The following is a 25,767-nucleotide window of genomic DNA, read 5'->3' on the forward strand; positions in this document are numbered from 1 at the left end:
CGTCTATCGGCGGCGTTGTGGCGCGACAAGCGTGCACTGGATAAGGGACGAAGACGGGGGTAACATGTCGTATGCGATCATACCAGCACTAAAGCACCGGATCCCATCAGAACTCCGAAGTTAAGCGTGCTTGGGCGAGATTAGTACTAGGATGGGTGACCTCCTGGGAAGTACTCGTGTTGCATTCCCTTTTTAATTTTTTTGCGCCGCTTGCAAAACAAAACGCACGTGTAAGTAATATATTTACCATGTTTTATTATTTTGCACAATTGCGGTAAGTTATAGCTGGGTGCTCACGATTCACGCGTCTAGCGGCGGCGTTGTGGCGCGACAAGCGTGCACTGGTGCGGTTGAGAGGGAGGGGTGGAAACCGCGGTAAACTCGTCTCCGTAGTTGAGAGGGAGCGGCCAAAGCAATGTACAATCGTCTTTGTAGTGGAGCTGGGAGGGGCAAGGGTAAGGGACAAAGACGGGGGTAACATGTCCGATGTGATCATACCAGCACTAAAGCAACAGATCCCATCAGAACTCCGAAGTTAAGCATGCTTGGGCGAGAGTAGTACTAGGATGGGTGACCTCCTGGGAAGTCCTCGTGTTGCATTCCCTTTTTAAAATTTTTTGCGCCGCTTGCAAAACAAAACGCACGTGTAAGTAATATATTTACCGTGTTTTATTATTTTGCACGATTACGGTAAGTTAGAGCTAGGTGCTCACGATTCACGCGTCTAGCGGCGGCGTTGTGGCTTGGCAAGCGTGCACTGGTGCAGTTGAGAGGGAGGGGTGGAAACCGTGGTAAAACCTTCTCCGTAGTTGAGAGGGAGCGGCCAAAGCAATGTACAATCATCTTTGTAGTGGAGCTGGGAGGGGCGAGGACAAGGGACGAAGACGGGGGTAACATGCCTGATGTGATCATACCAACACTAAACCAACGGATCCCATCAAAACTCCGAAGTTAAGCGTGCTTGGGCGAGAGTAGTACTAGGATGCGTTACCTCCTGGGAAGTCCTCGTGTTGCATTCCCTTTTTAATTTTTTTTTGCGCCGCTTGCAAAACAAAACGCACGTGTAAGTAATATATTTACCGTGTTTTATTATTTTGCACGATTGCGGTGAGTTATAGCTAGGTGCTCATGATTCACGAGTCTAGCGGCGGCGTTGTGTCGCGGCAAGCGTGCACTGGTGCGGTTGAGAGGGAGGGGTGGAAACCGCGGTAAACTCGTCTCCGTAGTTGAGAGGGAGCGGCCAAAGCAATGTACAATCGTCTTTGTAGTGGAGCTTGGAGGGGCAAGGATAAGGGACGAAGACGGGGGTAACATGTCGGATGCGATCATACCAGCACTAAAGCACAGGATCCCATCAGAACTCTGAAGTTATGCCTGCTTGGGAGAGAGTAGTACTAGGATGGGTGACCTCCTGGGAAGTCCTCGTGTTGCATTCCTTTTTTAATTTCTTTTGCGCCGCTTGCAAAACAAAACACACGTGTAAGTAATATATTTACCGTGTTTTATTATTTTGCACGATTGCGGTAAGTTATAGCTGGGTGCTCACGATTCACGAGTCTAGCGGCGGCGTTTTGGCGCGGCAAGCGTGCACTAGTGCGGTTGAGAGGGAGGGGCGGAAACCGCGGTAAACTCGTCTCCGTAGTTGAGAGGGAGCGGCCAAAGCAATGCCAAGGATAAGGGACGAAGCCGGGGGTAACATGTTGGATGCGATCATACCAGCACTAAAGCAATGGATCCCATCAGAACTCCGAAGATAAGCGTGCTTGGGCGAGAGTATTACTAGGATAGGTGAACTCCTGGGAAGTCCTCGTGTTGCATTCCCTTTTAATTTTTTTTTGCGCCGCCTGCAAAACAAAACGCACGTGTAAGTAATATATTTACCGCGTTTTATTATTTTGCACGATTCCCGTAAGTTATAGCTGGGTGCTGACGATTCACGAGTATAGCGGTGGCGTTGTGGCGCGGCAAGCGTGCACTGGTGCGGTTGAGAGGGAGGGGTGGAAACCGCGTCAAACTCGTCTCCATAGTTGTGAGGGAGCGGCCAAAGCAATGTATAGTCGTCTTTGTAGTGGAGCTCCGAGGGGCAAGGATAAGGGACGAAGACGGGGGTAACATGTCGGATGCGATCATACCAGCACTAAAGCACCGGATCCCATCAGACCTCCGAGGTTAAGCGTGCTTGGGCGAGAGTAGTACTAGGATGGGTGACCTCCTGGGAAGTCCTCGTGTTGCATTCCCTTTTTAATTTTTTTGCGCCCCTTGCAAAACAAAACGCACGTGTAAGTAATATATTTACCATGTTTTATTATTTTGCACGACTGCGGTAAGTTATAGCTGGGTGCTCATGATTCACGCATGTAGTGGTGGCGTTGTGGCGCGGCAAGCGTGCACTGGTGCGGTTGAGAGGGAGGGGTGGAAACCGCGCTAAACACGTCTCCGTAGTTGAGAGGGAGCGGCCAAAGCAATGTACAATCGTGTTTGTAGTGGAGCTAGGAGGGGCAAGGATAAGGGACGAAGACGGGGGTAACATGTCGGATGCGATCATACCAGCACTAAAGCACCGAATTCCATCAAAACTCCCAAGTTAAGCGTGCTTGGGCGAGAGTAGTACTAGGATGGGTGACCTCCTGGGAAGTCCTCGTGTTGCATTCCCTTTTTAATTTTTTTGTGCCGCTTGCAAAACAAAACGCACGTGTAAGTAATATATTTACCGTGTTTTATTATTTTGCACGATTGCGGTAAGTTATAGCTGGGTGCTCACGATTCAGGCGTCTAGCGGCGGCGTTGTGGCGCGGCAAGCGTGCACTGGTGCGGTTGAGAGGGAGGGGTGGAAACCGCGGTAAACTCGTCTCTGTAGTTGAGAGGGAGCGGCCAAAGCAATGTACAATTGTCTTTTTAGTGGAGCTGGGAGGGGCGAGAATAAGGGACGAAGACGGGGGTAACATGTCGGATGCGATCATACCAGCACTAAAGCAATGGATCCCATCAGAACTTCGAAGTTAAGCGTGCTTGGGCGAGAGTAGTACTAGGACGGGTGACCTCCTGGGAAGTCCTCGTGTTGCATTCCCTTTTTAATTTTTTTTGCGCCGCTTGCAAAACAAAACGCACGTGTAAGTAATATATTTACTGTGTTTTATTCTTTTGTACGATTGCGGTAAGTTATAGCTGGGTGCTCACGATTCACGCGTCTAGCGGCGGCGTTGTGGCTTGGCAAGCGTGCACTGGTGCGGTTGAGAGGGTGGGGTGGAAACCGCGTTAAACTCGTCTCCGTAATTGAGAGGGAGCGGCCAAAGCAATGTACAATCGTCTTTGTAGTGGAGTTGGGAGGGGCAAGGACAAGGGACGAAGACGGGGGTAACATGTCCGATGTGATCATACCAGCACTAAAGCAACGGATCCCATCAAAACTCCGAAGTTAAGAGTGCTTGGGCGAGAGTAGTACTAGGATGGGTGACCTCCTGGGAAGTCCTCGTATTGCATTCCCTTTTTAATTTTTTTTGCGCCGCTTGCAAAACAAAATGCACGTGTAAGTAATATATTTACCGTGTTTTATTATTTTGCATGATTGCGGTAAGTTATAGTTGGGTGCTCACAATTCACGAGTCTAGCGGCGGCGTTTTGGCGCGGCAAGCGTGCACTGGTGCGGTTGATAGGGAGGGGTGGAAACCGCGGTAAACTCGCCTCCGTAGTTGAGAGGGAGCGGCCAAAGAAATGTACAATCGTCTTTGTAGTGGAGCTGGGAGGGGCAAGGATAAGGGACGAAGACGGGGGTAACATGTCGGATGCGATCATATAAGCACTAAAGCACCGGATCCCATCAGAACTCTGAACTTATGCGTGCTTGGTCGAGAGTAGTACTAGGATGGGTGACCTCTTGGGAAGACCGGGGTAACATGTCGGATGCGATCATACCAGCACTAAAGCACCGGATCCCATCAGAACTCCGAAGTTAAGCGTGCTTGGGCGAGAGTAGTACTAGGATGGGTGACCTCCTGGGAAGTCCTCGTGTTGCATTCCCTTTTTAATTTTTTTTGCGCCGCTTGCAAAACAAAACACACGTGTATGTAATATATTTACCGTGTTTTATTATTTTGCACGATTGCGGTAAGTTATAGCTGGGGGCTAGGGAATATTTGATCGGTGAACTAAAAGATGATTTCTCACTTGTTTATTTATCTGCCCCCAGATGCTTTTTCTGCTTTTTTCGCAGTCCGGACATGCACTTTAGGGCATGCCTCCCAGGGAAAGGAACCCCTAACGGAACTATTCTCCCTGGAAGATGTTTCTTACTAACCATGTAATATAACATAACTAGTTGGGCACTTGTCTGTTAAAGCACTAATGACCCCTACGCCTGGTCTCCACGCATGCCCCGGTTCTTACATAACCGAGAGGGTATTCAGACACACTCCAGACTATTGGGTCCGGAGGTTGAAGCGAAAAGGTCCGCAATGACAAACGATCTACAATCCGGCTAGAAAGCATTTCACATGTCATCTTAAATTACATAGTCAATTTGACTGGGTATATTTTTCTTCAATACCATCCAACAGGCTGTCTAATTTACAGTCCTATTGGGAATACTTAGCGGCCAGCTCTACCTGGCCGTACACTAAACTGACAGGGATCTCCTTCCCATCGGGCCTCACAGGTCCGACCTCGGCCATGTGGTTTGGGTCAGCCTTCGTGTACCGCGTCTTCACCATGGCCCAGGCATCCCTGGCGCCTTAACGGCAGGCCGATATCTTCCATAATCGGAAGCGTCACCGCGCTCCCTTCAGCCTCTCTGCAAGCTCTCCAAGGCCTTCGGGCATGGAGATGGATGGCCACAAGGCTTGGGCGACGCCTTGCATCACACGCCGAACTCGTTCGTGCAGTTGTGATAGCTCGGGAAGAAGGTCACCCATAGAACCGGGCATTTCCTCCGCAGGCCGACCTGTTAGCATACCTACAGACATAGCTCTGTCAATCGACTTCCTCGCCGAACTCTTTTCGAAGTTCGTTCAAGCACTTACTAAAAATGCCGCGTCGAAGCCGCCGATTCTCCTTTACGGAGTCTGACAGCTGAGCACGAACATCCTTTAGTTCCTTGGCCAGCTGAGTGTTGGCATCTTGGAGCTTATTCTTCTCTTGCCTCACCCTCGTAAGAACGCTCTCGCTGGCCTTTAACTGGCACAAGAGTTGTTGCTTGTCCGGATCCACTCCGGCGCCATCTGCACTATTATTGTCAGATTGGCACACATGCTGCACTTCACAACATACTTATATTTCAAAGCATATATTACCAGAGGGGGTCTCCTTGGCCTTCCCTGTTGCGGCTAGTGCGGCCTCAAGTTGGGCTTTGTACTCTTCCAGCTCCTGGGATAGTTAGGTATTCTTTTCCGTAAGATCCTGCATAACAAATGATCCTTAAATCAGTTATTCTAACGGTTTCAAGTCTCGGGGGCTACTGACATATATAACCATCAAATTTTCTCACCCGTATGTCTTTCACATACTGCTCTGTGGCTCTGGCTAGACCATTTTGAGCGACACGAAGGTACGCATCTCCCGTATTAAAGGCATCCAATGCCTCTAGGGGAAAACAAGCGTCACGAAGAACAGTCCGGTGACGCATGTGGTTCATGGCACTCTCCACCTCGGAATTGGTGGCAGACAGCATGTCCGCATCCTCTGTCGGAGGAGCGCCCGGTGCGCGCCCCGTGTTCGCCTCCGCTTCCGGACCCGGCCTTGAAGCCTGGCCGATGGATATAGTCCGGCGAGCGCTCTTCTTCCTGAAGAGAGCATGAGCGTTAGTATGCCTTGAGGGCATAAACTGTTGGAAATATGCCCTAGAGGCAATAATAAAAGTGTTATTATTATATTTCTTTGTTCATGATAATAGTCTTTTATTCATGCTATAACTGTATTATCCGGAAATCGTAATACACGTGTGAATACATAGACCACAATATGTCCCTCGTGAGCGTCTAGTTGACTAGCTCGTTGTGATCAACAGATAGTCATGGTTTCCTGGCTATGGACATTGGATGTCGTTGATAACGGGATCACATCATTAGGAGAATGATGTGATGGACAAGACCCAATCGTAAGCATAGCACAAAGGTCGGTTAGTTCGTTTGCTAGAGCTTTTCTAATGTCAAGTATCTCTTCCTTAGACCATGAGATCGTGTAACTCCCGGATACCGTAGGAGTGCTTTGGGTGTACCAAACGTCACAACGTAACTGGGTGACTATAAAGGTGCATTACAGGTATCTCCGAAAGTGTCTGTTGGGTTAACACGGATCGAGACTGGGATTTGTCACTCCGTGTTACGGAGAGGTATCACTGGGCCCACTCGGTAGTGCATCATCATAATGAGCTCAAGGTGGCCAAGTGTCTGGTCACGGGATCATGCATTACGGTACGAGTAAAGTGACTTGCCGGTAACGAGACTGAACGAGGTATTGGGATACCGACGATCGAGTCTCGGGCATGTAACATACCGATTGACAAAGGGAATTGCATACGGTGTTTGATCGAATCCTCGACATCGTGGTTCATCTGATGACAACATCGAGGAGCATGTGGGAGCCAACATGGGTATCCAGATCCCGCTGTTGGTTATTGACCTGAGAGCATCTCGGTCATGTCTGCATGTCTCCCGAACCCGTAGGGTCTACACACTTAAGGTTCGGTGACGCTAGGGTTATTAGGAAGACTTGTATGTGATTATCGAATGTTGTTCGGAGTCCCGGATGAGATCCCAGACGTCATGAGGAGTTCCGGAATGGTCCGGAGGTAAAGATTTATATAAGGAAAGTGGTTAAACGGACACCGGAAAGTTCCGGTGGCATACCGGTATTGTACCGGGGCCACCGGAAGGGTTCCGGGGGTCCACCGGGTGGGGCCACCCCTCCCGGGGGGGGGGCACATGGGCTATGTGGGAGAGGGAGCCAGCCCCTAGTGGGCTGGGCGCGCCTCCCCACCTAGGCCCATGCGGCTAGGGCAAGGGGAGGGGAAACCCTAAAGGGGGCGCCCCCCTAGCTTGGGGGGCAAGCCACCCCTTTTCCCTCTCCCTTTGGCCGCCGCCCCCCTCTAGGGTTTCCCCTAGAGGGCCGGCCCCCTTGACCCTCTCCTCCTATATATAGAAGGGTGAGGGGAGGGCTGCAATACACCACAACTCAAGGCGCAGCCCCTCCCCTCCTCAACACCTCTCCTCCTCCGTACGTGCTTGGCGAAGCCCTGCCGGAGTACTGCTACACCAACTGCACCACGCCGTCGTGCTGCCATTGGAGCTGTCTTCCTCATCCTCTCCTTCCTCCTTGCTGGATCAAGACGAAGGAGACGTCGCCCGTACCGTACGTGTGTTGAACGCGGAGGTGCTGTCCGTTCAGCACTTGGTCATCGATGATCCGAATCACGATGAGTACGACTCCATCATCACCATCCCCTTGAACGCTTCCGCACTCGATCTACAAATGGTATTTAGATGCAAACTCACTCCCTTGACTCGTTGCTTAGATGAACTCATAGATGGATCTTGGTGAAACCGTAGGAAAAAATTTAATTTTCTGCAACGTTCCCCAACAGTGGTATCAGAGCCAGGTTTATGCGTAGTTCTCTTTGCACGAGTAGAACACAATTTTGTTGTGGGCGTAGATCTTTTCAACTTGCTTGCCGCTACTAGTCTTATCTTGCTTCAGCGGTATTGTGGGATGAAGCGGCCCGGACCAACCTTACATGTACGCTTACGTGAGACCGGTTCCACTGACTAACATGCACTAGTTGCATAAGGTGGCTGGCGGGTGTCTGTCTCTCCCACTTTAGTTGAAGTGGATTCGATGAAAAGTGTCCTTATGAAGAGTAAATAGAAGTTGACAAGATCACGTTGTGGTTATTCGTAGGTAAGAAAACGTTCTTGCTAGAACCCAATTGCAGCCACGTAAAAGATGCAACAACAATTAGAGGACGTCTAACTTGTTTTTGCAGCAATTGTCATGTGATGTGATATGGCCAGAAGTTGTGATGAATGATGAATGATATATTGTGATGTATGAGATCATGTTCTTGTAATGGGAATCACGACTTGCATGTCGATGAGTATGACAACCGGCAGGAGCCATAGGAGTTGTCTTTATTTTTGTATGACCTGCGTGTCATTAAAGAACGCCATGTAAACTACTTTACTTCATTGCTAAACGCGTTAGTCATAGAAGTAGAAGTAGTCGTTGGCGTGACAACTTCATGAAGACACGATGATGGAGATCATGATGATGGAGATCATGGTGTCATGCCGGTGACAAGATGATCATGGAGCCCCGAAGATGAAGATCAAAGGAGCCATATGATATTGGCCATATCATGTCACTACTTTATATAATTGCATGTGATGTTTATTATGTTTTATGCATCTTGTTTACTTAGAACGACGGTAGTAAATAAGATGATCCCTTACAACAATTTCAAGAAGTGTTCTCCCCTAACTGTGCACCATTGCTAAAGTTCGTCGTTTCGAAGCACCACGTGATGATCGGGTGTGATAGATCCTTACATTCACATACAACGGGTGTAAGACAGTTTTACACATGCAAAAACACTTAGGGTTAACTTGATGAGCCTAGCATGTACAGACATGGCCTCGGAACACGGAGACCGAAAGGTCGAACACGAGTCGTATGGAAGATACGATCAACATGAGAATGTTCACCGACGATGACTAGTCCGTCTCACGTGATGATCGGACACGGCCTAGTCGACTCGGATCGTGTAACACTTAGATGACTAGAGGGATGTCTAATCTGAGTGGGAGTTCATTCAATAATTTGATTAGATGAACTTAATTATCATGAACTTAGTCTAAAACCTTTTGCAAATATGTCTTGTAGATCAAATGGCCAACGCTCATGTCAACTTGAACTTCAACGCGTTCCTAGAGGAAACCAAGCTAAAAGATGATGGCAGCAACTATACGGACTGGGTCCGGAACCTAAGGATCATCCTCATAGCTGCCAGGAAACAATATGTCCTAGAAGGACCGCTAGGTGACGCTCCCGTCCCAGAGAACCAAGACATTATGAATGCTTGGCAGTCTCGTGCTGATGATTACTCCCTCGTTCAGTGCGGCATGCTTTACAGCTTAGAACCGGGGCTCCAAAAGCGTTTTGAGCATCACGGAGCATATGAGATGTTCGAGGAGCTGAAACTAGTTTTCCAAGCTCACGCCCGGGTCGAGAGATATGACATCTCCGACAAGTTCTATAGTTGTAAGATGGAGGAAAATAGTTCTGTCAGTGAGCACATACTCAAGATGTCTGGGTTGCACAACCGTATGACCCAGCTAAATATTAACCTCCCTGATGAGGCAGTCATTGACAGAATCCTTCAGTCGCTCCCACCAAGCTACAAGAGCTTTGTGATGAACTACAATATGCAGGGGATGGTAAAGACCATTCCTGAAGTATTTTCTATGCTGAAGTCAGCAGAGGTTGAAATCAAGAAAGAACATCAAGTGTTGATGGTCAATAAGACCACTAAGTTCAAAAAGGGCAAGGGTAAGAAGAACTTCAAGAAGGACGGCAAGGAGGTTGCCGCGCCCGGTAAGCCAGTTGCCGGGAAGAAGTCAAAGAATGGACCCAAGCCTGAGACTGAGTGCTTTTATTGCAAGGGGAAGGGTCACTAGAAGCGGAACTGCCCCAAATACTTAGCGGATAAGAAGGCCGGCAACACTAAAGGTATATTTGATATACATGTAATTGATGTGTACCTTACCAGTACTCGTAGTAACTCCTGGGTATTTGATACCGGTGCCGTTGCTCATATTTGTAACTCACAGCAGGAGCTGCGGAATAAGCGGAGACTGGCGAAGGACGAGGTGACGATGCGCGTCGGGAATGGTTCCAGAGTCGATGTGATCGCCGTCGGCACGCTACCTCTACATTTACCCACGAGATTAGTTTTGAACCTTAATAATTGTTATTTAGTGACAACTTTGAGCATGAACATTGTATCTGGATCTCGTTTAATATGAGATGGCTACTCATTTAAGTCTGAGAATATTGGTTGTTCGATTTATATGAGAGATATGTTTTATGGTCATGCTCCAATGGTCAATGGTTTATTCTTAATGAATCTCGAGCATAATACTACACATATTCATAGCGTGAATACCAAAAGATGTAAAGTTGATAACGATAGTCCCACATACTTGTGTGGCACTGCCGCCTTGGTCACATTGGTGTCAAGCGCATGAAGAAGCTCCATGCTGATGGACTTTTAGAGTCTCTTGATTATGAATCATTTGACACATGCGAACCATGCCTCATGGGCAAGATGACCAAGACTCCGTTCTCCGGAACAATGGAGCGAGCAACCAACTTGTTGGAAATCATACATACCGATGTGTGCGGTCCAATGAGTGTTGAGGCTCGCAGAGGATATCGTTATGTTCTCACTCTCACTGATGACTTGAGTAGATATGGGTATGTCTACTTAATGAAACACAAGTCTGAGACCTTTGAAAAGTTCAAGGAATTTCAGAATGAGGTAGAGAATCAACGTGACCGAAAGATAAAATTCCTACGATCAGATCGTGGAGGAGAATACTTAAGTCACGAATTTGGTACACACTTAAGGAAATGTGGAATCGTTTCACAACTAACGCCGCCTGGAACACCTCAGCGTAACGGTGTGTCCGAACGTCGTAATCGCACTCTATTAGATATGGTGTGGTCTATGATGTCTCTTACCGATTTACCACTATCATTTTGGGGATACGCTCTAGAGACAGCTACATTCACTTTAAATAGGGCACCGTCTAAATCCGTGGAGATGACACCGTATGAATTATGGTTTGGGAAGAAACCTAAGCTGTCGTTTCTAAAAGTTTGGGGGTGTGATGCTTATGTCAAGAAACTTCAACCTGAAAAGCTCGAACCCAAGTCGGAAAAATGCGTCTTCATAGGATACCCTAAGGAAACCATTGGGTATACCTTCTACTTAAGATCCGAGGGCAAGATCTTTGTTGCCAAGAACGGATCCTTTCTGGAAAAAGAGTTTCTCTCGAAATAAGTAAGTGGGAGGAAAGTAGAACTCGATGAAGTACTACCTCTTGAACGGGAAAGTTGTACAGCACAGGAAAATGTTCCTGTGGTGCCTACACCAACTAGAGAGGAAATTAATGATGATGATCAAGGTACTTCGGATCAAGTTGCTACTGAACTTCGTAGGTCCACAAGGACACGTTCCGCACCAGAGTGGTACGGCAACCCTGTCCTGGAAATCATGTTGTTAGACAACGGTGAACCTTCGAACTATGAAGAAGCTATGGCGGGTCCAGATTCCAACAAATGGCTAGAAGCCATGAAATCTGAGATAGAATCCATGTATGAAAACAAAGTATGGACTTCGACTGACTTGCTCGATGATCGGCGAGAGATAGAAAACAAATGGATCTTTAAGAATAAGACGGACGCGGATGGTAATGTCACCATCTATAAAGCTCGACTTGTCGCTAAGGGTTATCGGCAAGTTCAAGGGATTGACTACGATGAGACTTTCTCTCCCGTAGCGAAGCTTAAGTCCGTCCGAATCATGTTAGCAATTGCCGCATACTATGATTATGAGATATGGCAGATGGACGTCAAAACGGAATTCCTTAACGGTTATCTTAAGGAAGAGCTGTATATGATGCAGCCGGAAGGTTTTGTCGATCCTAAGAACGCTAACAAAGTATGCAAGCTCCAGCGATCCATTTATGGGCTGGTGCAAGCATCTCGGAGTTGGAACATTCGCTTTGATGAGATGATCAAAGCGTTTGGGTTTATGCAGACTTATGGAGAAGCCTGCGTTTACAAGAAAGTGAGTGGGAGCTCTGTAGCATTTCTCATATTATATGTAGATGACATACTTTTGATGGGAAATGATATAGAATTCTTGGACAGCATTAAGGCCTACTTGAATAAGTGTTTTTCAATGAAGGACCTTGGAGAAGCTGCTTATATATTAGGCATCAAGATCTATAGAAATAGATCGAGACGCCTCATAGGTCTTTCACAAAGCACATACCTTGATAAAATTTTGAAGAAGTTCAAAATGGATCAGTCCAAGAAGGGGTTCTTGCCTGTATTGCAAGGTGTGAGATTGAGCTCGGCTCAATGCCCGACCACGGCAAAAGATATAGAAGAGATGAGTGTCATCCCCTATGCTTCAGCCATAGGATCTATTATGTATGCCATGCTGTGTACCAGACCTGATGTAAACCTTGCCGTAAGTTTGGTAGGGAGGTACCAAAGTAATCCCGGCAAGGAACACTGGACAGCGGTCAAGAATATCCTGAAGTACCTAAAAAGGACAAAGGACATGTTTCTCGTTTATGGAGGTGACGAAGAGCTCATCGTAAAGGGTTACGTCGATGCTAGCTTCGACACAGATCTGGATGACTCTAAGTCACAAACCGGATACGTGTATATGTTGAATGGTGGAGCAGTAAGCTGGTGCAGCTGCAAGCAGAGCGTGGTGGCGGGATCTACATGTGAAGCGGAGTACATGGCAGCCTCGGAGGCAGCGCATGAAGCTATTTGGGTGACGGAGTTCATCACCGACCTAGGAGTCATACCCAATGCGTCGGGGCCGATCAAACTTTTCTGTGACAATACTGGAGCTATTGCCCTTGCGAAGGAGCCCAGATTTCACAAGAATGCCAGGCACATCAAGCGTCGTTTCAACTCCATCCGTGAGAATGTTCAAGATGGAGACATAGAAATTTGCAAAGTACATACAGATCTGAATGTCGCAGATCCGTTGACTAAACCTCTCTCGCGAGCGAAACATGATCAACACCAGAACTCTATGGGTGTTCGATTCATCACAATGTAACTAGATTATTGACTCTAGTGCAAGTGGGAGACTGTTGGAAATATGCCCTAGAGGCAATAATAAAAGTGTTATTATTATATTTCTTTGTTCATGATAATAGTCTTTTATTCATGCTATATCTGTATTATCCGGAAATCGTAATACACGTGTGAATACATAGACCACAATATGTCCCTGGTGAGCCTCTAGTTGACTAGCTCGTTGTGATCAACAGATAGTCATGGTTTCCTGGCTATGGACATTGGATGTCGTTGATAACGGGATCACATCATTAGGAGAATGATGTGATGGACAAGACCCAATCCTAAGCATAGCACAAAGGTCGGTTAGTTCGTTTGCTAGAGCTTTTCCAATGTCAAGTATCTCTTCCTTAGACCATGAGATCGTGTAACTCCCGGATACCGTAGGAGTGCTTTGGGTGTACCAAACGTCACAACGTAACTGGGTGACTATAAAGGTGCATTACAGGTATCTCCGAAAGTGTCTGTTGGGTTGACACGGATCGAGACTGGGATTTGTCACTCCGTGTTACGGAGAGGTATCACTGGGCCCACTCGGTAGTGCATCATCGTAATGAGCTCAAGGTGGCCAAGTGTCTGGTCACGGGATAATGCATTACGGTACGAGTAAAGTGACTTGCCGGTAACAAGACTGAACGAGGTATTGGGATACTGACGATCGAGTCTCGGGCATGTAACGTACCGATTGACAAAGGGAATTGCATACGGGGTTTGATCGAATCCTCGACATCGTGGTTCATCCGATGACAACATCGAGGAGCATGTGGGAGCCAACATGGGTATCCAGATCCCGCTGTTGGTTATTGACCTGAGAGCATCTCGGTCATGTCTGCATGTCTCCCGAACCCGTAGGGTCTACACACTTAAGGATCGGTGATGCTAGGGTTATTAGGAAGACTTGTATGTGATTACCGAATGTTGTTCGGAGTCCCGGATGAGATCCCGGACGTCACGAGGAGTTCTGGAATGGTTCGGAGGTAAAGATTTATATAAGGAAAGTGGTTAAACGGACACCGGAAAGTTTCGGTGGCATACTGGTATTGTACCGGGGCCACCGGAAGGGTTCCGGGGGTCCACCGGGTGGGGCCACCCCTCCCGGGGGGGCCACATGGGCTGTGTGGGAGAGGGAGCCAGCCCCTAGTGGGCTGGGCGCGCCTCCCCACCTAGGCCCATGCGGCTAGGGCAAGGGGAGGGGAAACCCTAAAGGGGGCGCCCCCCTAGCTTAGGGGGCAAGCCACCCCTTTTCCCTCTCCCTTTGGCCGCCGCCCCCCTCTAGGGTTTCCCCTAGAGGGACGCCCCCCTTGCCCCTCTCCTCCTATATATAGAGGGGTGAGGGGAGGGCTGCAATACACCACAACTCAAGGCGCAGCCCCTCCCCTCCCCAACACCTCTCCTCCTCCGTACGTGCTTGGCGAAGCCCTGCCGGAGTACTGCTGCACCAACTGCACCACGCCGTCGTGCTGCCATTGGAGTTGTCTTCCTCATCCTCTCCTTCCTCCTTGCTGGATCAAGACGAAGGAGACGTCGCCCGTACTGTACGTGTGTTGAACGCGGAGGTGTTGTCTGTTCAGCACTTGGTCATCGGTGATCCGAATCACGATGAGTACGACTCCATCATCACCATCCCCTTGAACGCTTCCGCACTCGATCTACAAGTGGTATGTAGATGCAAACTCACTCCCTTGACTCGTTGCTTAGATGAACTCATAGATGGATCTTGGTGAAACCGTAGGAAAATTTTTAATTTTCTGCAATGTTCCCCAACATAAACCCTGGGAATTAAATTGCACGTCGTACCGTTGCGCTGGTGTCTCGATCCGGCCCGCACTTCTTTTCAGTCCGCTGGGCCTCGATGCCCCTTGTTGGCTAGCCACCGCGGGCTCGGTCCTCCGCCTCAAGGACTTCCCATGCAAAAAACGCCATTGGTACATGGTGATAAAAAATAAGCACGGATGGATCCTTTTGAAAGTACTGGGACTTCTGTCTATGTTGCCTTTGAGTCTGGAAGTAGTCTGGGATAATCGGCCGTAATGGCCACTAAGGTGTTGTCCTTACTCAATTGATGAAACACCCCATCAATCAGCTCCACAGACAAGTCCGGGTCCTCTTGGGAGTCCTGATCGAGGGACCGTTCCGGGTCCTCGGGTTGTGGAGGAGGGCTATTTATCTCCTTTACAGCCTGGCGTAGCTCCTGTGTTGGAATTTTCAGACTAAATACTTAACTATGGGAATATGAGACGGATGGACAAGTTAAAGTGTCCGCTTACCCAGCTCGGAGGATTGTACATAGAAAATCCGCCCCGTGGGTTGACGCGGAGGAATTCCTCCTCTTCTCCCTTGTACAAAACGGACAAGATCTCTATTAGAGCGGCAGCTGATTCCGGCCCTTTACGGCCGTACCAGGTGGCTCGTCCTCCCCGTTGAAATCCCACATGGGGTGGCCTCTATATTGAAGCGGCTGCACCCCCCGCATAATGCATGTGGCCATGACCTCGATCATGGTCAGTCCGGAATGAGCTAACAACCTTATCCGGTTCATCAGGGAAAGGACGTCCCTGTCATTTTCTTTCTGATGGCTTCGTGGGCGCCAGCTTAGGCGCTTCTTCAAAGGAGCATTATTGAACTCAGGGGGGGCGATCCGAACAGGGTCCGGCAGGGGGACATCTTCTATATAAAACCATTCTGAAGGCCAATCTTCGGACGTCTTCTTTGGGGTTCCGAATAGATATCCGGTCCTGGCGATGCGCCATAGTTTGGCTCCGCCCACTTGATATATCGACCCCTCTTGAGAGCGGGGCACAAGGCAGAACAACTTCTTCCACAACGTGAAATGAGCCTCGATGCCCAAAAACAGCTCGCAAAGGGCTACGAAGCCCGCAATATGCAATATGGAGGCAGGCGTAAGGTTGTGCAACTGGAGGCCGTAGAACTCCAGGAGCCCCCGAAGAAACGGATGAATTGGAAATGCGAGCCCTCTTATCAAATAAGGGACAAGGCATACCCGCTCTCCTTTGGAGGGATTAGGGACGCTCTCTGCTTGCTCTCCACCATTATAGGTGGCAAGCCCGGCTCGAACCGGGACCATGTAGGCTGGGGAGAGAAACCCGTTGGCTTGGAGCGCCACTAGCTCGCTGTGCGGGACGGAGCATCTCTCCCAATCTCCAGGCTAAGGGCTGGGGGCACGAGAGGAGGAGTTGCGTCGACTGTCCATGATGGAATGGATCTCTGTCAAATGTGCTCCGATGAATGCTCGCGGAGGGAAGATGGTGTGGTTTGGATATAAATCCCTGTCTCTTTTATAAGCGGCTCATTTGTGCAGCTAGGGGGGTACATGAAAAAACACCCTGGCTTTTCACATTCGTTTGACACGTGGAAGATGGCCATTATTGGGCGCAGAAGCCAAGAAGCACAACATTCACCAGAAGTCGGACATTATTCAACAAGTATATGGAATTTGTAGAAGAACCCGCCTTGCAATGCCGAAGACAAATCTGTGCGCCGGACTCATCATCATTGAAGCCTGGTTCGGGGGCTACTGAGGGAGTCCCGGATTAGGGGGTGTCCGAATGGCCGGACTATGATTGTTGGCCGGACTCCCGGACTATGAAGATACAAGATTGAAGACTTCGTCCTGTGTCTGGATGGGACTTTCCTTGGCGTGGAAGGCAAGCTTGGCGATCCGGATATGTAGATATCCTCCCATTGTAACCGACTCTGTGTAACCCTAGCCCTCTCCGGTGTCTATATAAACCGGAGGGTTTTAGCCCGTAGGATGAACAACATTCATACCATAGGCTAGCTTCTAGGGTTTAGCCTCTCTGATCTCGTGGTAGATCTACTCTTGTACTACCCATATCATCAATATTAATCAAGCAGGAGTAGGGTTTTACCTCCATCGAGAGGGCCCGAACCTGGGTAAAAACATCGTGTCCCTTGTCTCCTGTTACCATCCGCCTAGACGCACAGTTTGGGACCCCCTACCCGAGATCCGCCGGTTTTGACACTGACAACGGGTCTTTCAACCAAGTTTAGAGGCAAGCATGTGGGGCCAGTGCTATGATGTGTTGCGTCAACTCGTACAATGAGGAGAAGCTTGATTTTACTACTACACGCCTTCTCCCTCGCCCACGCACGCGGTTGCTCGCAAACAAGGACAAGCTTTTGCTTATGGTACTTCTACAACAAGCTATCTCTCCCGCTCACGGTGGACGGACATGGAGCAGTGGATTCGACATTGTAGAAGCAGTAGTAGTAACATCATTGTTCGTCTTCTCGAAAAGGCGAAGAGCCAAGTGCAATCCGAACGTGGCAGTTGCGAACATTGGAGCACCCATATAGCCAGGCTCTTGCATGAGACAAAATTGCTATGTGAGCCCACTATTGTACTAGTACGTACAACTACTTGGTAGTATAGTACTGTAAACTAGAAAGGAGTATTTGCCCTTCTAGAGATTTCAACAAGTGACTAGACTACACCGAGACGGAGTACATATGGAGCAAAATGAGTGAATCTGCACCATAAATAAATGTGTAGTTCTATTGTTTTCCTCTCCGAGGTGCACAATATTGAGTATACTGACTAGTCTCTTTTTAACACGCAATTACATTTTTTTTGACACAGTACAGACGCAAGCGCTCATATACACATGCATACACTCACCCCTATGAACGCACACACGCACGTCACTATCATCTTGAAATTTACGAAGTCACCATAGGCACCTCGTCGTCGACGGGAACGTCTGCTGACATGCGATAGATGCGAGTGGCAGTCACCTCCATAGGTGATTGAATGCCAAGGAGGGAGAGTGTAGCGGTTCCCGAGACGTTGAACGGTCAATGATGCATCCTCAATTACATGCAAAGGGAATTAATTGGAGAAGGAGAATAGAGCCAGCATGATGTGAATGCAACAGAGTTTGGACTCTCATATAAAGGCGCCCCACCACTCCAATCCATCTACTCCCAAGTCTCTGTGCAACACTGCTCACTCCAATCCAAGACCAAGTGACCAAAAGCCACAAGCACCTATGGAGGCGATGGACGCGAGCAGCAGTCGGCTGTGCCAAATCATCCAAGGCACTGGCATGCGGCCTCGCACCATGCAGCGTTTCTAGACGGTGCTGGCGACCGCCGGCATCTTAGCCCTCGCCGACGCCGGCTTCGCCTCTCGCATGGACGACATGATGGTCAACTCCATACGCAAGTTCGCCGCCGTCAAGAAGCGCGTGGACGACCTTGCCATACTGCTCCAGCCCGTGCGCCCAGGCTCTTCATTGCCTGCCACCCTCATCGGCCTCCACGGTGACGAACTCTTTCAAGCCCTGGTGGCCCTGCAGGTGCCGGAGGTCGCGACGAAGAATGTGCACCTTGAGGCCGTGCTCGCCGCGTAGCGCCTCGCCATGCAAGAAACCGTCGACCTGCACATCTACGTCTACAAGAAATAGTCTACATATGCCACTACAAGGCAAGCGAGGATAGAAAGATGTTGGCCTTCTTCCAGCGGCTGGAATCTTTGGACGCCATTGTTCAGAAGCATGTCGACCTGGCCACGAAAGCCGCTGCTACTTAGGCGCCATTCAGTGGGCCGGCGCCCTGAGTCGAGGAGGTGGACGTCGTTGATGGATGCATCTCTTCTTATTTCCTCCTATAACCAGCAGTCCAGTACTGCATCACCTCGTGGCCTTAATGTTTTATTAGTATAGTACTCCCTCCGTTCCCAAATATAAGTCTTTCTAAAGACTCCAGCAAGTGACTACTACATACGGAGCAAAATGAGTGAATCTACACTCTAAACTATGTCTACATACATCTGTATGTTGTATTCCATTTGAAATAGTATCTAAAAACACTTATATTTAGGAACACAGGGAGTATATGGCATTTTTATTCCAGTCGTAACGTTTTCACTATGAGGTGGGGCCGCAGTTGAGCAAACCCACCCCGCCCACCGGGGGTCGGCCAAGTTCAGAATTAGAAGAGATAAACAAGGGAGGAGAGCTAGCTGTAGCACGGACGCTATTGTCAGATGGGACTCGTGTTGATAGAATAGGATTACTGAGCACTCGTGCCTCTTTTTTTTGAGGGAAAAATTAGTCGTATGTCTAGTAGTACCACTATTTGGGTTCATGCGACCTATAGCTCTCATCACTTTAGGTATCCTTTTCGAACCGCAACTACGCTTCACAGTACATATTTTTTCATGCATTTAGGCTAGTTGTAATGGGAGTATCATAAGCGGTATCATGCATGCCAACTAGATTTTTCGGATGATGTGGCACAAAATTAAATGAGGAAAGAGAGGATGTAGTATCATATTATGATACCGTATCATATTAAATGATGTACTAATTTGTGTCATGCATGACAATTAAGAAGGCAACCTAAAGTACTAACTTATGATACTACGCATTACGGAAGTAGTATCATACACTAGTATCATATGCATGATACTAGTATATGATACTACCCATTACAACCAGCCTTATCCCCCTATATGTACTCCTATGCTATTTCCACATGCTCCCATTCGCCGACATGTGGGACATAGAGCATATGGGTCGTAGTGCATGCACGACTTGGAGCATAGGCCGGGGTACTTTACATTTTAGACCTCATGGATTACATGCAAACCCCCTGCAGAAGAATAAATAAATGAATGAATTACTACATGAAACCGGATTATTTTTGTAGAAATCGGAACACGCTCATTAAATTTTGGACATAACACGTTTATAAAAAATGACCGGACCTAAACTAGTCTAAGGGCCTCTTTGATTTTTCCGGCAAAAAAGGGCCTCTTTGATTTGCAGGATACTGAAAACACAGGAATGGGGAAAATATGATGGCGATGAACCGAGACGAGGAGAACCCTAACTCAGTTAGAGGTTAGAGTTAGATTCTAACCCTGAACTAACTCTAAACCAAAAAGGTGTATGAATGGCAGGGTTAGATTGACAATAAATGCTCTTTATCAATCATTTGACTACTTTGGACCCTATTTCCTGTCGGATTTGGTGTGGCCGGATCTTTTGTGGCCTCCTCCCGCTCACAATTGACATAAACGAACCATCTTTACAAATCAAGCATGCAAAACATGATAGTTTTTACTTTGTCCATACAAATGAGATATCCCACTTAAACATACAAGTCGTCAGTCAAGCTTCACAAAAAAACACTCCATAAAACAAAGCATGAGCTAACTCATCACAGAAGTCATTCAGGATAGGGAGGGAGCCCGTAGCCCCTCATGCACCGAGGGAGGAGCTCACCATCGTTGCTCTGGAGGAAGGCTCTATAGAGCCCAAGCCCCGGGAACCCCTCCGACGCTGGCCCTTGCGAGTTGAGGTCGACACCGGCATGGGTAGCAGGGCCGCTTGCCGTCGACTGGGAACTTAATCTTTGGGCCTCTAGAAATAATGCAAGCCTGAAACTAAAATACCTAGAAAGGTGAACTGAATCTTTGGGCCTCTTGAAATAATGCAAGCCTAAAACTGAAATACCTAGAAAGGTGAACTGAATCTTTGGGCCTCTAGAAAGATTTATTACCTCCTCAAGCAGCATCAAACAATTCCATGCGTGCACCACAAATCTATACCAAGTTTGATTAGGATCTACTTTTCCAAATCAGAATTAGCGCTAGAGCGAGCAAGATCAATGATATGGCTGTGAGACAGAGAAGGAACGAACAAACTCACCCCTCTCGCGACCTCCCTGGTAGATGCGCCGCTGCCGCGCACGACAGAGGGAGAAAAACAACCAGTGAAGGGGGAGCGGGGCGACCTTCGAAGGCCGGAGGGAGAGGGCGGCCGGAGTAGGGTGGCGGAGGCCGGAAGGAGACGGCAGCCGGAGGAGAGAGAGGGCGAGTGGTGCTTGGGCGGGCGGCCCTATGGGGAACAGAGAGGAGTCATGCGAGAGGGGGGGAGCGATCTGGTGTGGGCAGGGGTGATTTTTTAGTTCTCTTTTAGTGGGCCCGAGGGTAACTAACCCAATTAGAACCTCTCCACCTAGCTAGTTTTTTTAGCTGGGTTAGAGCAAACTATCTCGAACTAACCCCTCATGTTTCAATAATTTGAGGCTATTTCAACCCAAACTAGCTCTAACTCAGGGATCCAAACAAAGATGAGTGTTATTGTACATGCTACAGTGTGGACCGTAGCACATTGTTTTTATGGCCATATCACCACATTGTCCTCTACTGCTGGTTCACTGGGCTGCCGTGGTTCGCAATGCTGGTTCACTGGGCTGCCGTGGTTCGCACTCCTCCGACCTGAGTAGTAGTAGTACTAGTATATACCGCAGCATTCTTTGCTCCTTCTTACTACTCCGACATGTGGGGGAGCCAGCATCCGGGTTGACGTGTCATGCACCAGATTAGAGCACGGAACGGAAGGGGGGCATCACCCTGGTCGAAGCGCCAGTAATTCATGACTATAGTGAGTGGTCATATCACAAGTCTTTCCAGTAGTAACGCACCATCAAATCGCACAGCCCGACCTTTCCAGCAGTATCTCTACTCTTATAAAAAACAGAGTTAGTGATGATGGTGTGCCTGCCATCCTGCAATATAAGCCATCCGATTTATATCTGACGGATAGGAAGGAAAAATAGAAATTTTGCAAAAAGATACCCACACCCACTCAACATTTGCAAATAAGGCCTTCCCTCGTTCATCCTTTTCTCCCACAAGATAAACTACTCATACAAATGCATCTTGATGTTCCATGCAACGCATGGGCATCTTGCTAGTGATTGAGAATCCGCCACTCGCTCACCCTCCTCGCCTCTCTGTCAAACTGCCTACCCGAAAACTGCCGCGCGTACTGCCCGGGAAAAGCCCCACCCTCAACTTTTAACTACGCGGAAATAGTTCGAGCTTGTTTGTTCTATATAAATACTTACAGTATGTTTATTCACCCGTGGGGTTGTTCAATGAATGGAGGGGCGGGGAGCACAAGTGAACAATACTAGTACTACTAGTAGTAGTAAGTAGGAGTCGTACAGTAGTCACCTTAAATACTCCCTCCGTCTAGGTGTGTAAGTCATCTTATGAAAACCAAATAATCCCAAAACACTTAGGTGCGGTGCATTAACTTCTACCTCGTTTCTTGTTTCTTGACATATCAATGAATAAAAGATGAGGGGTGTGCATGCTTTTAATGAGTTGAGACTACAAACACGACATGCAGTGGTTAGTTCATTGCATGCAATGCTATCAATTAGCAAATAAACATTAATGTCTCTCGTTTTCCCCTCCTCCTTGGTCACGGTGCACAACCTAAGATGACTTACTCATCTAGACGGAGGGAGTAGAGAGTTTCTCTTCTTTAATGCCACGTACACAAATTGAAACGCTTGTTGTGGAGAGAAAAAGATATTCACTCCACTAGATATATACGCGGGGGCCTGAGCGCTTGCTATATTAGGGTTTCTCTCTTCATTGTCTCGTCCTCTCCAACTATAAACAAGACAGCGGTAGCGACATTTTCTCTCTGCTCACCGTCGGTCACGGATCCGGCCGGATCCCTTCAGTCGGTGTGTGTAGAGGACTAAAAGGTGCATCGTTCACGCGGTAATCACCGCCGAGGGAGGAAACCCACAGCTGTCGGAGGGGCCCGATCCTCTGCTCGTGCCGTTCTCTCCGACACAGCACCGGCTCGGGAGGTCCTCCGACCCTTCGTCCTCCCTGCCATGTTGTCCGTAGATCCGACGTGCCACCACCGACATCCCGACAACCCTCAGGTATAAGTTCTTTGAAAGTGGCCTTGCTCTACTGCCCCAGCTCCCCACGTGTCTGCATGTGCATCTTTTTCTACTCCCATCAGCTCCTCCAAAGCCACCTAAAGTTTTAGTATTATTGGATGTAAAGCTACTTCATGCATTCGAATCTAGGGCTTTGTTCAAACAACGAAGAAAGGGGGGAAAGTTGTAGCATGAATCTAGGACTTGATTCAAAGAGGAAATAATATGGTGAAAGTATTAGAGACCGGATACCCAACCTGTCTCTTGGCTGAAAAGGGAAATAATGGGAAAACGTAGTACAAACTGGATAAGGAACATATCTATTATTGGTTGAAAAAAGGATAGAAAGTGGTGGCTGGTGGACAAGTCAACATAGTATGCACAGGATTAGATTTGCTGCCCTCACATAGTAAAAGGTCTCTAGGATTTGAATTGCTGCCCTCACATAGTAAAAGGTCTTAAGATTAGATTTGCTGCCCTCACATAGTAAAAGGTCTCCAGGATTAGATTTGCTGCCCTCACATAGTAAAAGGTCTCTAGGATTAGATTTGCTGCCCTCACATAGTACAAGGTCTCCAGGATTAGGTTTGCTGCCCTCACATAGCATGAACAAACTCGGCATCACCACTTTATGCCTCCTTGTAGGTACATTGTGCTCATGCATCCACTGTCGCATGTCCTTATACCAAACTTTTGCTGTTGTTAATGTAAGGGTGCATGTAAAATGAAGCGATCACATTGTTACCTTAGGGACATGTCTAACCAATGTTATTGTTAATCTAATGCCTCCAGTGATAAGATGCAATTAAACTGTGTTACAAATGGCACTCCTGCTATTTTCCCTAGTATGATAAGTAAGTTGTTCCTTTACGCTGCTGAGTGTCCTGGTGTCCCCACGGTCCCATGCCCTTAAACCAACTCTGTAGCTGCTGTTGATTTACTGCGTCTAGTAAACAAGCAATACCACCATTAAAGTAATCCCATATTTGAGGAATCTCATTGTTGATCGTAATGCTTCTGGTAACATGAAGCATTGCTAACGTTTTAAAATTTCTACTGTCCTTGCGTGATTGCCATGAACATAATTAAGATGCTTCTTTTCATTTTGTATATGTTTGTATATGTTTCATATATTCTTATTGACCAACAACTGTTTACTTTCTATCTTTTTGTGCAGATAGGGATATCCATTTCACCTTGTTGCTATTGTGACCTTTTGGTGAACTACACAAAACACTTTTTTTGGAATGAGTGTCTTGTGCAGTTCAACTAAAATGTCACATGGGCAACATCTCTCAATTTTGGTGGAACTACACAAAATGGTGATTGGAGTTTCCAAAATCTCCATCAAGTTCTGCTCGTAATCTCGTGCAACATTTTATTAGCCTTTGCAAGATGAGCCATCACTGTCACCACAATGGCACTTTATTTTAGTGGAACTGCACAAAAGGATAAGAAAATTATAGTTGCACCTTACATGAGCCGGATAGCCAACCTTAATGTTCCTCAATTTTAGTGCAAGTACTAAAGAAGAACCTGCCAGCTCACAAGAGCAAGTACTTCTTGCTAGCTGAATGATGTAATCTTTGCTTCATTTCAGGTAAACTGCAGAAACAGGCGCATGAATTGAATCATGAAACTCTAGGCAGGCCTCATCCAAGTGGAGCTGTAGGTTGAGTTCAAGGAGGCCACTATTAAAGTGAAATCATGCTCTTCTTGTTTGTGCTGTGCAAACAGGAATACTCAACTACAGATGTTGTGACGGTCAAGAGCATTCGCCAAGTTCTTCGATTGTATGACATGGCTAGCCAAGATGGATTTAATCCCGATATTCACTTTATCAAAAGGCTCTAATGGGTTGGTTCTGAATCTTGCAAGCTGGGAATCAATGAGATGTGTAGGCATCTTTGTTGTACTTATTATTTGAATCTTATTTGTTGGTTCTGAATCTTGCATGCTGGGAATCAATGAGATGTGTAGGCATCTTTGTTGTACTTATTATTTGGATCTTATTTGTTAGTTCTCAATCTTGCAAGATGGGAATCAATGAGATGTGTAGGCATCTTTGTTGTACTTATTATTTGGATCTTATTTGTTGGTTCTGAATCTTGCAAGCTGGGAAACACGGCATGATGATGCAGAGGACAACAACCATAACAAACAGTTCAAACCTGGTAGTATTATCTTTGTGAAAGTGCGACAAATGTGCTGATCGTGTGCGTCCTGAGAATAATAATTCTAATTGTCGTGCATGTTGGTCATGTGGTACTGATAGAAAGAGCCAATGCATTGGTTGTTTTAAGTATAAATTTCTATTAAAGCTAATTAAATTTAAGTAAAGTGACCACTAACTCCTGTAATTATAGTTCCAATACAGACCCGCTCGTGAACCGACGTGTGGCCGAAATAGGTTTCTTAATGGAGGCGTTTGAATGCGCCGAGGGTGCATCTTCTGCCGGGCGTGCAGCGGACGAGGGAGGGGTAGTAACTATTGTCGCTTGTACACACTCAGTTTACTGTTTAATCCAGTTCCCCAAGAGCTGAAAAACGAACTGCTGCCGCAGCCTACACACTCGTTCACTTGAAGAGACTCCAATGGCGATCCGAGAGGTGAGCCTGCTGGATATGGCCTTCAGCAAGAAGTTCCCCTTTGAGTTTGCCATTCAGTCCTATGGCTGCACCAAGCTGAATGTGATGTACACGAACAATCCAAACTCGGTGAAGCTCTGCCTCGCCGAGTTCAAGCAGTATCTACAGGACGAGAAAGCACAAGGTTGCAGGACTAGACCTTGTGCCCATCCATTCGCCTCCTGACAGGGACCAGCGGATCGCCGTCGCCCAGGTATGTATGCGGGACGAGGTTCTCATCTACCAGTTCAGTAGGGCCATTAGAGGTTCTGGAGCATTCGCCCATTTCATCGACAGCGCCGACTGCACCTTCGCTACGGTGGAGAGAAGGAAGAACGTGACGACTCGGCCATCTGGTGCAACAAGCTTGTCGGCATCCAGAAGCAATACAAGATCATCAACAACGGGCAGGAGAAGGACTCCGTCGTTGACCTCGCCGAGACCATCATCGACCCATGATACACCAACATGAAAGAAGACAACAATACCAAGGACCTGAACACGTGGGAGGTACCTCTGAAT

The 25,767-nt window shown here is 47.7% G+C and overlaps 10 non-coding genes and 1 pseudogene across 10 annotated transcripts; all 11 read left to right on the forward strand.

The window, feature by feature from the left end:
- Positions 1–69: 69 nt before the first annotated feature.
- Positions 70–188, forward strand: LOC123150510 (5S ribosomal RNA). Its single transcript, XR_006475145.1, has one exon. It is a non-coding gene; the product is annotated as a 5S ribosomal RNA (ribosomal RNA).
- A 296-nt stretch (positions 189–484) lies between these two features.
- Positions 485–603, forward strand: LOC123154969 (5S ribosomal RNA). Its single transcript, XR_006477143.1, has one exon. It is a non-coding gene; the product is annotated as a 5S ribosomal RNA (ribosomal RNA).
- A 297-nt stretch (positions 604–900) lies between these two features.
- LOC123155504 (5S ribosomal RNA) lies at positions 901–1,019 on the forward strand. Its single transcript, XR_006477465.1, has one exon. It is a non-coding gene; the product is annotated as a 5S ribosomal RNA (ribosomal RNA).
- Positions 1,020–1,317: 298 nt separating this feature from the next.
- On the forward strand, positions 1,318–1,436 carry LOC123155419 (5S ribosomal RNA). The gene has a single exon (XR_006477347.1). It is a non-coding gene; the product is annotated as a 5S ribosomal RNA (ribosomal RNA).
- Positions 1,437–1,702: 266 nt separating this feature from the next.
- On the forward strand, positions 1,703–1,821 carry LOC123155441 (5S ribosomal RNA). Its single transcript, XR_006477351.1, has one exon. It is a non-coding gene; the product is annotated as a 5S ribosomal RNA (ribosomal RNA).
- A 297-nt stretch (positions 1,822–2,118) lies between these two features.
- Positions 2,119–2,237, forward strand: LOC123153105 (5S ribosomal RNA). The gene has a single exon (XR_006476374.1). It is a non-coding gene; the product is annotated as a 5S ribosomal RNA (ribosomal RNA).
- Positions 2,238–2,533: 296 nt separating this feature from the next.
- On the forward strand, positions 2,534–2,652 carry LOC123154655 (5S ribosomal RNA). The gene has a single exon (XR_006476975.1). It is a non-coding gene; the product is annotated as a 5S ribosomal RNA (ribosomal RNA).
- A 296-nt stretch (positions 2,653–2,948) lies between these two features.
- LOC123154558 (5S ribosomal RNA) lies at positions 2,949–3,067 on the forward strand. Its single transcript, XR_006476906.1, has one exon. It is a non-coding gene; the product is annotated as a 5S ribosomal RNA (ribosomal RNA).
- A 297-nt stretch (positions 3,068–3,364) lies between these two features.
- LOC123154710 (5S ribosomal RNA) lies at positions 3,365–3,483 on the forward strand. Its single transcript, XR_006477003.1, has one exon. It is a non-coding gene; the product is annotated as a 5S ribosomal RNA (ribosomal RNA).
- A 297-nt stretch (positions 3,484–3,780) lies between these two features.
- Positions 3,781–3,898, forward strand: LOC123155587 (uncharacterized; annotated as a pseudogene).
- On the forward strand, positions 3,899–4,017 carry LOC123152804 (5S ribosomal RNA). Its single transcript, XR_006476327.1, has one exon. It is a non-coding gene; the product is annotated as a 5S ribosomal RNA (ribosomal RNA).
- Positions 4,018–25,767: the final 21,750 nt, after the last annotated feature.

Source organism: Triticum aestivum, chromosome 1B (genome assembly GCF_018294505.1).
Source record: "Triticum aestivum cultivar Chinese Spring chromosome 1B, IWGSC CS RefSeq v2.1, whole genome shotgun sequence".
Lineage (NCBI taxonomy): Eukaryota > Viridiplantae > Streptophyta > Magnoliopsida > Poales > Poaceae > Triticum > Triticum aestivum.